General features: G+C 37.1%; 1 protein-coding gene and 2 pseudogenes across 1 annotated transcript in view; 2 read left to right on the forward strand and 1 right to left on the reverse strand.

The window, feature by feature from the left end:
• NPFFR2 (neuropeptide FF receptor 2) overlaps positions 1-14,366 on the reverse strand; it is a 164,855-nt gene that overhangs the window by 92,688 nt on the left and 57,801 nt on the right. The gene's annotated exons all lie outside the window — the stretch shown is intronic.
• Positions 4,466-4,584, forward strand: LOC142136856 (5S ribosomal RNA; annotated as a pseudogene).
• LOC142136640 (5S ribosomal RNA) lies at positions 9,403-9,521 on the forward strand (annotated as a pseudogene).

Genomic DNA, 14,366 nt, shown 5'->3' on the forward strand with positions numbered 1-14,366 from the left:
CATGCCCCCACTACATAAGGATTACCACATTCATCACATCTTATCATATTTTTTCATACTTTACTTTTTGTCCGCCTTGAGAGTGGTTTTCAGTCCCGACCACGAGCCTTCCCTCCTTTGGACTCCCACCTAGTAGTGGGCTCCCTGGAACTGTGATCCTTCCACTACTACTTCTACCATCACTTCCAGACTCTCCTATACCCTGCTACCATTGTCTGTGAGCTGCAGGCCAACCTGTCAGGATTCCCAATATTATAACCACTGCCAATATGATAACCACTGAGAGAGCGTAAGTGGAACAAAGGGGTTTATTTATAACACAGGTTACACAGGTTTGGATGCAGTAAACAAGTACAAGTCAGCAGGGTATGGCAGTAAAGAATGGAAAACTCAGGAAGCCACAGATGCAGAGAATGGTCAATAGTAAAACAGCTCAAAGAATCAGTGCTGAGAACCTGGATAACCAGGTCTAGTTCAGAGGCTGGAGAAGCAGCATAAACCACGGGTGTCAAGAACCCCAGGATATTCAGGAGGCAGGAGGCACCGGATGAGTCATGGTTCTTGGAAGTCCAGGTTACTCAAGAGGTACGAGGCATCGGATGAGTCACAGGTGTCAGGACGGCAGTTAACCCAGTAAGCAGGAAGCACCAGATGATCAGCAGGCAGAGAAAGTGTAGTGGTCTGCAGGTCGGAGAACTCGGAGGTCCAGGCAGGCAGAATGCCAGGAGACTGGATCAGACACAAAGGTGTAACAACTGCAGACACAGGAGCTAGACAGCTGGATAACTGCTACAGACTGAAGATGCTGGATTGCTAGGGGAACAATACACTGCAGACACAGTAACAGTAACACAGGAGAGTCAAACAATCCAGGGATCAAAGCCAGACGGTCCACCATGATACCAGGGAGAAAGCAGGTGTGAAGTCAAAACAATGCCGAGTCAGGCGTCGCAGGAAGAGATGCCAAAAGGAGGGACAAACAGAAGTCAATACCAGGAAATCAATCAGGGACACAGGAGAACTAAATGAACTGGCAAAGACTGCTGGGACAGACCGTTTTTAAAGGTTAGAGATAGGTGATAAGCATCCCAGAGTAATGAGCTTAGCTCTTGTAGGTAGAAGAACAAGTACCATAGTGGCCCCTTTGGAACAGAAGAACTGCAGGCTGGATACATAAAATGGCAAGTCCAACATAGTTCTTGGCTGGCAGGAGTTGCAGGAGGAAAGCAGCATATGGTGGGAATATCCAATTATTGGCGACTTCTGGGACCTCACCGTGGACTTTGTTCATGAGGCAACTGCTCACCAAACAATTCCCGGTCTTAGAAAACCCACTGACCGCTTATTTGCGCACATATGCCAGGCCTCTAAACTGCTTATTGCTCTAGCCTGGAAACAGCCTACCTCCCATTTGAGGACTGAGCTACTCAATCGTATATGGTACATTTCCTCCATGGAATAAATTACTGCTCTCCTAAACAATACTATACTAAATGCCAAGTGATATGGACACCGTGGTTCCACACACAGCACACTACAATCCCTGGGAATGTTTGATTAAAACACACTCCTGCCTCCGCCAACCCCAAACCTAAGACCCCCATCACACAAAATTTAAAACCCCATTTCAGTTTGACAATTTCCTTTACCTCACACACATTTGTTCGCCCATCCTGTCACCACTGGATTTATAGGACAAAAGCACATTACTTCACTATATACCTATTACGTTTGAACTATGGTATTTGTTTACTGGAATGTTTTATTTTTTTACTCTTTTTGCAAAGTGTTTATAATATGGTTTGTAAATAAAAAGTTAAAAAAAATATCAAAGTCTGGAATAAAGCAATGCAAAGTCCACTAAGACAATTATTACTCAGCGGTTCCTGACTTCTAATGTGGTTTTGTCGTTTCCTTATCTCATCATACTGTTTGTCATAAAAAAAAAATAGTTATTAGTATATTATTTTCTCGCAGTAATTGATTGCAGGAAGCATAATAATTAAATGCTAATAATTCTACAATGATGAATGGCATATAGATATAATTTCTATTACTGAACTTACCATCCTGTAAATATTAATCACTGGTATCCAGAAAATAATGTATCATACTTTTTGTTCCAAACTAATATAAGCCCAATAATAGTATTAATGGCTTGCACATATTTTGTACTGAATCATTATTTTACATTGGTTTCATTTAATCCACTATGAATGGACATAAATGTAGCTTGTATAATATTTGTACTTTTTATTACAGGCTTTATCTCAGCAGTAGAATATTTTCCATTTGGTTAAAAAATGAATAAGTAAATACACAAAGTTAATATTAATGATAGCCAATGATTGTGAATAACAAATGGAACCGATGCCCAGGCAACATTTTCTTTATAATACAAAGAAATCTTATGATCACATGCCTAGACATACCCACTTGCCTAACGTACATATTAGACAATGTTGTTTTGGGGGGGAGGGTTAGGGTGTCAGGGCATTATTAAGGGTTCAAGCCACCCTAAGCTAACAAACTCATTGTGGCCCCTCGCTTTTCACTCCAGGAAAATATATGTTAGGTGTAAACAAACTCATCCTTAATTTAAATTTGTCTTCTTTCACACCCCTTTCCCCCCTCTTCAACAACGTTTATTTTCCCCTGTTTTCGAAACTCAGCTCCACTTTGCTTTCTAAAAGGTATACAACAATCTTTGTCACAAATTTAATTATCATTAAATTCAGAATTAAACTTATTTATTAATAAACTATTAAAAAGGATATATTTTGAAAAAAATCATGTATTGAAATGAACAAGTTCTAAAAGTTTTTTTTGTTAAAAATATATTTTGTAAGTAACTGTGCATCCATTGATCAATAAACCTGTTGGAGGAGGACTGTAGTATAGAGTAAAGGCTCCATGTTGGCAAACAACAAGTTATTCGTTCAACACCAGCAGAAGTAATTTGGGCGTATAAAGTAGTGTATGTATGTAGTGAAGTTCCCATATACTCATTTATTTGTGAAAAAGACCTTAAATAATAAGTGCTTTAGTTTGATGGAAGATGTATTTCGAAAATAATACTTCTTTGAGAGGTTGTTGTAATAATGCACAGTGGTTGAAAGCACATCATATTCTTTTCAATACACTATGTAATATGGGATAACATAAGATGATTGTAAATATTATATTGAAAAGATAGATCTATTTTCCAAAGAGTTATTTTTTCTCTTGTATACTCTGAGAAAAATGATGCATTTAAATTAACTAGTTCAGAATACATTTAAAAGTACACGTTACAAGTATTAAGAAATCTACGGACTAGTAAGTCTGTTAAGTGAGCTGTAGTAACGAGGGTAGATGTTTCAGTTGGGAATCAAAAGGTTATAAGTTCAAACCCAGCAGTAAAAGGTTGGGTGCAGAAATTTTATTTTATGCAATACTGAATGTCTCATAGATGTATCTTATCTTAGGATTAAGACCTCATTATTATGAATTTATTAGATATATGTGCAATATATTATATGTTATTCAAGATCAAATAGAAGATGAATGTTACTGCAGAGATAAATGTATTAAAAAGAACAAATGTTTAATATAATGGAAAATATTATGTTAATTAATAAGATGAACCTGTGTAAGCTACATAGTGATTGCTGTATATAAATATAAAAGATGGAGTAACCACTTCTCCCCCACACCTTGAGAAAGATTCACAGAATCGAAACGCGCTGGAAGGAGAACGGGGGAACTGATACCAGGTAGAAACTGTTCCTGAAAGACTTGCAGGACTATGAGGCAATGTTGCCGGCACCTGCTGATATCATCTCGCAGTGATTGCACTCCTTACATGCTTTTTATGTGCTTAATGGGGTAAGAGTTCACCTTCATAGGAATTGGAGAGAAATTTTAAAATTCCATATTAGAAGGAATGTTTTTATTTGTTTTAAATATTGGAAAAAATAAAGAATAATTGTTTACTTTTTAAGAAAATCGCACTATTGTTGCTTTATTTGTTTTTAAACCCAATCTGTGGAGTGATAAGTAAAATGAAACACAGAAATGTTTGGTTTATCTGTAAAAACTGAACATTTCCTATAAAGTCAGAACTCTTTAAGAGAGGAAAGAAAAGCAGATTGATATTACACTTGTGCCTGAGAACTTTTATGAGTTTGAAATTTAATTGAAATATATGTGCTGGGAAGTTTAAATCAGAAGAAAGATTGCAGTTGTTTAGGTTTAAGAGTTAGCACAGCTTGTACTATGATCTTTTTTTGTTTGTTTCTTTATATGTAACACTGGAGAAAAAAGAGGAAGTGATACACCTTTGTTAAGAAGAAAGCACACATCATTTTAAAGGACAATATTTGTTTGCTTATTTATATTGTAACACTGGAGGAAAAAAAGAAGTGACACACTTTTATTAAGAAAAAGGCACACATCACTTTAAAATGACATTGTGGTAAAATATGCCAAGAGCCACATCACCCTGCTCAAGCCCAATCTTGTCTGATCTTAGAAGCTAAGCAAGATTGAGCTGGGTTAGTACTTGGATGGGAGACCACCTGGGGATACCAAGGGCTGTAGGCTAAAGTATAATTAATGAAACTGTATAATGTATCAACAGTACACTTTATTTAGTTTTTGGCCATTAAAATCAGAACTGCATATCTGAAATGAGCCTTGAATGAGTACCATAAAGGGTGAAGTGGGCTGTCAGGCCTTGGCAGCCTATTGGAGGGCAGTCGACTGGAGTTCTTTCTTTTATTCTTATTATGTCACATCCCCTATAGGTGGCAGACTTCATATTGACCATTTAAAATGGTGCTAAAAATAAGTTTTATTTCTTTCGCACCATTACTACAAATTATGGGCCTGATTCTTGTTCGGATGTACATCTATTCATGCAGCATAACTTGCATGAAATAGCTCTGCACATGCCCAGAAATGGACATTATGCCAATGAATGTAATTGCATGCAATTCATGTCCGAACGCAAATGACACAACTGCCTATGATTTGAGAGGAGAAACAGGTGAGGGAAGGGATTGAAGTGGTAGGCCATGTACAGTAAGGGTGTTCTTTAATTATGTAAATATTGTAAAAAGAATATTTTAAAAATAAATATTTCTATAAATTATACTGTTAAATCTTCTTCAATTTAATGTTAAAAAATATTTTTGTGTTTTTTTTGCACTTATGAATGTAGTATACTGTAGTCTATTTTGTGTGTTTATGTATGGCTCATGGAGGGGAGGTCATATGACAAGTTCAGGAGTTCCATCACATCACCATGGACCCGGGACCTGCTAAGAAATGTCAAAATTCCCGGCATTGCATATTGGGGGCAAGGCTTAATGACACAAGCACGTCAATAAGCCATACCTCCACCAAGACCTGGGAAGATTCCAGCTCCCGAAAATTCCGGGACAGTAGGCAAGTACGCAATACTGTTCTAAAGAAGAAAGAGTAGCGGGATGGTCTAGACAGTCTGCTGCTCACAATTTAACAAGCTGAGAAGTCATAATCTGCCCCCCCTTTGAGAACTAAATTCTTGCAACCCTGTTCATTTGGAGTCAGATAGGATGAATTCATATGTAATGTACATTAAGTTGTCCTCTTGCTAAATTCCTCTTACTAAATTTTGTGCCAAACAGTGGCATTTCCACTATTAGACACAAAATTATATATTAAAATGATGTATTAGAATTCACTTATGACCACAAGAAAATGGGGAGAGGCAGAACATAATTTTGGCACAAAGGCTTCATTTACACAGGTAAACACCTCCCTCCTGCTGCTTTGAAGCGCTACAGTACAGACGATTTGCAACATTATTGTGGTCTGTGATAATACTGCATAAAGTCATAACTACAGATGCACATATAATTTGACTTTGAAATGTGATCTAATTTTGACATTTTGAGGGACTTCAATTTTTTGCAGTACAATTGCCCTCAACTATCTAGCTGCTCCCCCTAGAAGGAGAAACATCTTCATCCATAAAAAATAGAAAATGACATGTTCAGAATCACCTTTAGAAATATAAAAAGTTACCTCTTATTAAATAACTACTGGTTTTGCAAAAATAAAAACAAATCACTCGATATCAAATAATACACTAAAATTGCCATTGCAATTTGCTGTTCTGGTTTATTAAGGTCCACTGGCTAGCGATTGATCATATTTGCATAATTAAATTTCAGCACATTTGCCTTATAAATGCTTTTGTTTGTTATATTAATAATAATAACAATATTTATTAAACTTCCTGAAACAGAAATGAGAGCATAGTTTGTGGTAAAATGCAGAACCGAAACATGAGTGTTAATAAATGTCATCAACTAAAGTTTAAGCAATCAAATTCAAATCGATCAATTGGTCATAGCAGAAATCCATCTAGTAATGATAGATCAGGAAGAAAATAATAATGCTCAAATGAGCCACATAAGTTCCGTGGTACAGGCTCATTCATACATCTGTGATTTTAACGATTGAACAGCAATTCACTACTCAGAAAGCAGTAACAAAACCTGGAACCAGAAGGATATAATACCCTCCTGCAGTATTCTCATCTCTGTTGTTACCCCCCAATGCTGACATATCCTTTGTTTGCTCAGTTTACAGTGCTTTTGTGCTAGCATGAAAAAATTTCTCTCACTTTAATCAATCTTATACAGCCTGGTTAATGTTATTTTAGGTTAGGAACCAAATGATTTTATACAACTTAAAGCCCCACCAAATGGAATAGCAATTTTATTATGCTGATGCTCTAGCCATTGTTCAGGTCAAATGAACTTTATCTGCTTGATTCATTAAGGAAAGTAAGGCAGAAAAATGGAGCAAGTTTTCTCATGGACAAACCATGTAACAATCCAAGGGTGCAAATTAACTTATTATTTTGCACTTGTTAAATACTGGCAGTTTTTTCATATAGCACACAAATACTTGTTAGCTATACCAAAGTCCACTTTCAATCCAACTCATATGAAGGATCCCTTTAATCAGACTTCAGAGCAATTGGTAATGCATGATATAGAAAAAATTGCCACTCTACAAAAACCAACAAAATCAAGTCTCACACAAAAAGAAAGGGATGCACTTTCAGATCTGCAAAATAACGATAACCTTGTGATTAAGCCTGCAGACAAGGGGGGGATTGTGATTCTTGACCAATGTAAATATAGTGCTGAAGCACTAAACCTATTAGGAGACTCAGAAACATACCTAACATTAAAATCAGATCCCACAAGCAAATATCAAGAATTGCTGTTTAGAATGATCAAAAATGGCTTCTAAAAAGGCATTCTAACTAAGAAAGCATATGACTCCCTCCATGTCAAACATCCAGTGATTCTGTTTTGTTTACTATCTACCGAAGATACACAAAAACTTACAGCATTACCCCCCCCAGGGGGGCCCCATAATTTCCAGGATTAACTCACTAACAGCAGATCTATCCCAGTTATCTAGACCATTATCTTCAAAGATATGTGAAATGGCAGGCATCCCATCTTCAGAATACAGCACAAGTACTACAAATTCTACAGAATGTCACCTGGCATTCTGATTACTGGCTAGTCACAAGTGATGTTATGTCGCTGTATATGGTGATTGACTGCTCACAAGGACTAGCCAGCATCAAATATCATCTCACGCATGATCGGGACATCAACAAACTGAATTCATTCTTGAAGCATAAATTTCATACTGAAACATAATTATTTCTGGTTTCAGGAACAATTTTACCTGCAGATTAGGGGAACTGCCATGGGGACCAGGTTCGCTCCAGGCTACGCCAATCTTTTTATGAGCAAGTGGGAAAATTAAGCAATATGGTTCAAACATGACTTTGGAGCGAACCTGGTCCTCTGACATAGATATATAGATGATATCTTCCTCATCTGGAAAGGAGATGAACAATCCCTCCTCAATTTCATAACCCACATAAATAACAATCCTTATCATCTGAAATTCACTATAAAATACAGCAAAACCGAAATTGAATTCCTAGCTTCTCGTATATACAGGACAATAGACTGGAAACCAAAACACATTACAAACAGGTAGATATTAATAGCTACACCTTGGTCACAAGCAATCACTGCCTACAATGGCGTGCCAATATTCAGACAGACCAGTGCAAAAGAGTCAGAAGGAACTGTTCAGATATCAACAACTACAAAGTACAAGCTAAACAATTAAAATCCCAATTGGAGTAAAAATGTTACAACAAAGATGCCTTGGAGTTAGCCTATACAAAAGTTGAACATATGGACAAGGAAGATCTTCTGAAGTATAGGAACAAACCTACTGATGTAGAGATAGGAACTAACACTTATTTCATAACCAATTATGACCAGTCAGCTAAACAAAAATAAAAAAATTATCAAAAAAAATTGTGTGATCCTGTTACAGGACGAGGGCCCTGATTCATTAAGGATCTTAAATGAAGAGGATCCTTATTTCAGTTTCCTGGAGGAAACCATGTAACATTGCAAGGGGTGCAAATAAGTTTTCTGTTTTGCACATAAGTTAAATACTGACTGTTTTTTCATGCAATACACAAATACTTGATAGCTTATTTATACACTGAAATTTAAAGTTGATATGTGTGTGTTACATGAAAAAACAGTCAGTAATTAACTTATGTGTAAAACAGAACACTCATTTGCTCCCCTTGCAATGTAACATGGTTTTGTCCAGGAGACTGAACTAAGGATCCTCTTCATTAAAGATCCTTAATGAATCAGGCCTGAGGATCTCAAAACGATCTTACCCACACAACCCAGTATTATTTTCAGAAAGGCACCTGATCTAAGAAAGAAGTTGGTATAAAATCACATTAAACCCAAACCTAAAATTAATATCCAGTCAGTCCTGACGATGAAGAACCCTACTGGTTTCTACTATTGTGGCCGCTGTTCAGGTTCTTCATCTACCAGATCCAAAAGCACTAATCCTTATACTGAGTTACTTCCATCCAAACCGGACAGAGGAATAAACTCAGGGATACTCTCACTTGCGACACTAGGGATGTAATCTACATCCTACAATGTCCGTCTAATCTCCAGTATGTGGGTAGATGACCAGACCCCTAAAAACTCGAATAGGGGAACACATCCACAATATCAAGAAAGGACTAGTTACCCACAGTGTATCCCATCACTACAAGCCTCAACACAACAGAGACCCATCATCCTTACAGTTCATGGCAATTCAAAAAGTACGGAAGAATTGAAGGGGAGGAGATTGCACGAAAACTATCAATACTGTTGATACGAGGTAGATCTATTAGTTGAGACCCCCAGGGGCCAGGGTTTTCAACATAGATTTTGAAATACAGAGCTTTATCTAGGAGTTTTCCGTATGAGTGCTGAAACCTTCCTGTAGGGGGATCGATCTGCTGTCTATAGCCATACCACTTTGGTATAAGCCCAAACCCATCAGAACTTGGAAGCGAAGCCAGGTCGGGCTAGGTAAGTACCTAAGTCGGGAGGGTTTGGGAATACCTAGTGCTGTACACCACCAGGAAGTACCACCAGGGATGTCATCACCCTATGGGCTCCATGTTACAATCTCCTAAGTATGAGCAATCCACCCCCCCCCCACTCCACAAAAACCACTCAGGCAATAAAATACAAAGTTGACATTGATATGGGAAAGAACTAACTATCATAATATAAATAAGTATAGTATTAGCACCAGAGGAAACTACTACCTAGTTAAACATAATTTAGAATAGACAGGTAGTATTTAGAGGAAGATTCTAAATAAGCATGTATGTCAGGTCAAGCCCAATTGAGAAATAAAATAAAGACCATTTCTTGTATCGACTGTAAATGGGAACACAGCACCACCACTGTGATAAGGAGGTGACAAAATCGCAACTTCACATAGATATGTAAATTTCCACGTATAGAGCCTGCACATAGGGACTAAGCATCGTGTTTGAAATAAAAAACAGAATAGGTCAATATTATTTTCAAATACTCTAGTTGCCGGATGCAGGTTTAAAGTGAAGGATGAGAGGGTAAATTAATCCGCTAAGTATTTACAAACTGGTCAAATGTAACATAACACCTGCTTATTGTTTTATGTATACTGTTATCTTGACCGTTGTAAATCAAATATCTGTATACAGATTCATTTGTTGATATCTACCGAATTCTATCCGTTTCACTCATTTAAACCGTTCTATTAATACTGTATGGAGGAATCACTTTAAGCAATAGGCAATCAGGACAGTGTTCATATGGAATTGAAGTGCCAATTAATTAACTGTCAATCAAACCGTGGACATATAAACTGATAATATCGGGACCTACACACTCCCAATTGAGAAAGTCACAACAGTGACGTAATGCGCGTGGAAAACTCCCCTCACAAATTACTAAACCAGGACCAGCCTACAGGAAGCGGTGCTTGCGTTCCACTGAGGAACTCATGCCATCTCTTACAACAGCACCACGAAGTATCGCGAGTCTGCTGCTATCAAGAAGCCGGCCAGCATTGTTCCGAACCGCAAGAAATAGGAAGCACTGCCTAACAGCACGTATTGCCGGTCATACCTTAATCTTGTGAGACTTATGTGACAACACCTCTTTGGAATTTGCCAGGCATTTGTACTTTGGATATATTTGGATCCATTTATCAAAAATCTTCTTTGGACTCCACAATTATTTTTCTAACTAGCAGCAACTGATGTCAGGTTCTTTATGGACGTTACCACCTCCAATACTGAGAACTCTTGTTGTGCCCATTTTAACTATTGTTTTATGGTTTTATTCTATTGTTTTTATTTATTGAATTTTAATTTACATAGGTCATTTAGCCTTGTTATTAAAAAAACAATTACTGTTAAACAGGTTTATCACTTTATTAACATAGGTACAGTCCCACATATTATTGTAGATAAACATTATGGACCATTAGCGCTGGATCAGCCATATTTAAACTTGCTTAACTCAATGAGGGGTCTGGATCTTCAGCAGCTCTCCTCCATACATAGTTTTATACTGATTGTTTTACTGTGTGCACATATTTGTACTGTGTCCTTACTTGATATCTTTATTTTTATAGTGAAATTTAAAATTGATCTAGCATATACCCTACCCCCAACTGCAAATCTGTACCCACATTTTAAATTTACCTCTCCTCCAATGCAACAAGGTTTTGCCAAGATGTAAAGTTACTCTTTGCTTTCCTTTCCTTAATGAATCAGGCACTATATCTTAAATTTGGTTCTGATTATCACAGAAGCTATTGATAGCTATTGATAGCTTTTTATTTTTGACTTGATTACAAATGCTGTTGGATTCTTAAAAGTTATGCGTATTAACTAGTCAGGGATGCAAGAACATGTTAATTGGATTTATATAAATGTAATTATTGTAACTAGCACCAAAGGCTATATATTAACTTTTCAGCAAGCTTTCACAGCTGTAGAAAGCAAGATGAAAGAAACAAATACATGAAAATCCTTGTGAAAATGGTAACCATTTTGACCTTCACATTTTGGCTATAAAGACTTGTCTTTCCTATTAATTTGTATTAAGGGAATAGTGTAGGTATAAAATACCTGGGGGATTTTTCTCTAGAAAATAAAACAACCCTTATCTACAGAAGACAGTTTGCAACTTGTGTTTGTATAACTTACTTAAACATTTGTGATTTTGGAGATGCAACACAAAATTACAGTACAATGAGGTGCATTATACCACCATACCAAATATCTGATAGCAAATGCCAAAATGCAATCTTAATACCAATGCCATATCTATATAATGAGCTCATTATGGTCCACCAGTCAATAGAGACTGACTAATATCATTCATGGCGAATCTTAATCAGATGATGAATCATGCGTATTGAGGAACAGGACTAACAGATAAAAGGCAAAGACAAAAGACAAACCAGGGTGAGTAGAGGCATTTTGGGAGACTTAAGACTCTATCTGGAGGAGTGCAGTATGTAATACAACACTTTAATCTAGTTCTAACAACTTGTGAATGCCAGTGCACACTCATCACACACCTGGTGAGTTCACCTCTGCTACACTAAGGACAGCGCTAGTCTCCAGGGCAATGGATTCAGCATCCCTAACAGCTATGGCTCTTTTACTAACTGAAGTGCCACTAGGCACAATAGCAACAATGTCACACCTAAGAGACTAGATAAATGTTATCACCATTCTCTGTCTCATTAACAAGGACTATAATGTCTAATGGTAAGATTGCATCAGGCACAATTTACAGTGTCAATTGTTTTGCCAGTTCCACATGCTGCATCGATGCCGCTTCCTCCAAATACAGTGAAACCTATAGATGCAGTGACTACTGTGATAAAAGTTGAAGGAAGCAAAACCTCCACAAGCTGTACTCTGCACAGACTGTTGCATGTCTGCTGATGACATCTTTGCAGATGCCAAAGTCCCTTCTCAATCTAAACCACAGCTGGCCATTTTAAAAGATGTAAAAAAGAAATGTTTTTACTTTTTTGTTTATTTTGGGTCCTCTTTCCCTTCCTTTATCTTTCCTGTGGCTGTTTTCTCTCTTATTTCACTCTATTTTTCTCCATCATTTTTGATTCTTTTCACTCTTTTTTTCTATCTCTCAATTTCACTTGTTTTCCTTTTAATTCTTTTTTCACTTTGTCTCCTTTTATCTCTTCTTTTCTTTATCTCCATTTATTTCTTCTTACCTCTCTCTGCATTTATTTTCTCTCTCACCCTTTATACTTCTCCTTTTCTCTCTCCATTTATATTTCTTTTTTCTCTCACTATAATTATTTTCCATCTGACTTTTTCCTTCTCCTTTTCTTGCAAGAAGAACATGCACAATTTAATGCCCACATGTGGAATAATGTGAATGTTTAGCTGAATAGTTTTGAAAATTGTGCTTATCGTTACAAACAAGACATTATAACTGTATAATTCTTCCTGTGTGTTTGAATCTCAGATTGTGATTATAGAGTTGTGCCTTATATTGTGCTTTACTTTTAGCTTAAGATCATGTTCAGGCGCGGGCTGGCACAGTCCAGCCCGGGGGGGCGCACAGGTAGCCGAACCACATGACACGTGATGCGGCCGCGTCATTGATGACGCAGTCGCAACGCCTGTCATGTGATGTGGCTGCCTGTGCGCTGACGCGACCGCATCGCTTGTTTTGCCGCAGGTAATATTAATATTAAAAAGAAACATGCATCCACGGGGGGGGAGGGGTGTCGGCCCGAACAGGGGTCAGACTGAGCGGCCCGGGGGACCGATGCCCCCCTGCCCCCCGGCCCAGCCCGCCCCTGATCATGTTCCATGTTCAAGCTATAATACCATAATGACAGCATGGCTCTAAGCAAAAGCCTGGGCCACCAGGTGGTGTCAGACTCCATGAGCATTACAACTGCTTACACCCCTAGAATTTGCTTGCCACTTAAGAAATTACTTAATATTTACTGTTTAGTGCAAACTCACATCAGAAATTGATGAAAGTGAAAACTTAAATTAAATTAGGCAGCTATAGGTGCAGTGTAATTTTAACTAATGTTATAGCTAGATGTGAACTGATTTATTTTACAGATTGCCTCCAAGGTATGGTTTGGTCAGCTGATTATTGATGATCTACGTTCCAAACCACTCTATGTCTGTATCTACTTTGCTGTAATTCGTATTTTTTAATGATATTACTATTGTTCAAAATAAGATGTACTGAACGAGAAAAATTGTGGCTTCATGTGTACATAACATAATTATATCCCATTTTTGACAGGCAGCAGCTTTAAATTAAATCCATTTTCAACTAATGAATATTGTGAACAACTGAGAGAACACTAAGAAATAATTAAATTACATTGAAAGAGGACTATAAGTACAGCTGTAAACATACTCTGCATACAGTGGTAACAAGCACATTTCTGGTATTGAGGGTAGATGCTTAATGAACTGTATCATGAAAACAAAGAAAACACAAAATATTATGTAGATATTTATAAATATATATCATTATCATGAAATGTCGGGAAAGGAAGTAAATGGCTCTATTGTCATCCAATCATTTTAAATATTTTGGCACATTTTACACACACATCCACTATGATTGTCTGCTAAATATATACCACGGTCAATTACATTTTGTAAAGAGGGGGCACAGTACTAGTATGTGGCTTTACACAAAATAGCTTTTTTTTCTTACTTATTAAAGTAGGTATGGTTTAAATGCTTAGGTACATAAGTCACAGAACTGTGTTAGGTTAGTCTCTGTTCCCCATATGAATATCTTTACTTTTTGCATTAGTAATACAGCATATTATTGTGGGTTTGGCGTAATTCATTAGACATATACACTTGGAATATAGTTATATTTACAATTGCCACTTTA

The sequence above is a fragment of the Mixophyes fleayi genome, chromosome 1 (assembly GCF_038048845.1).
Source record: "Mixophyes fleayi isolate aMixFle1 chromosome 1, aMixFle1.hap1, whole genome shotgun sequence".
In the NCBI taxonomy this organism is placed as follows: domain Eukaryota; kingdom Metazoa; phylum Chordata; class Amphibia; order Anura; family Limnodynastidae; genus Mixophyes; species Mixophyes fleayi.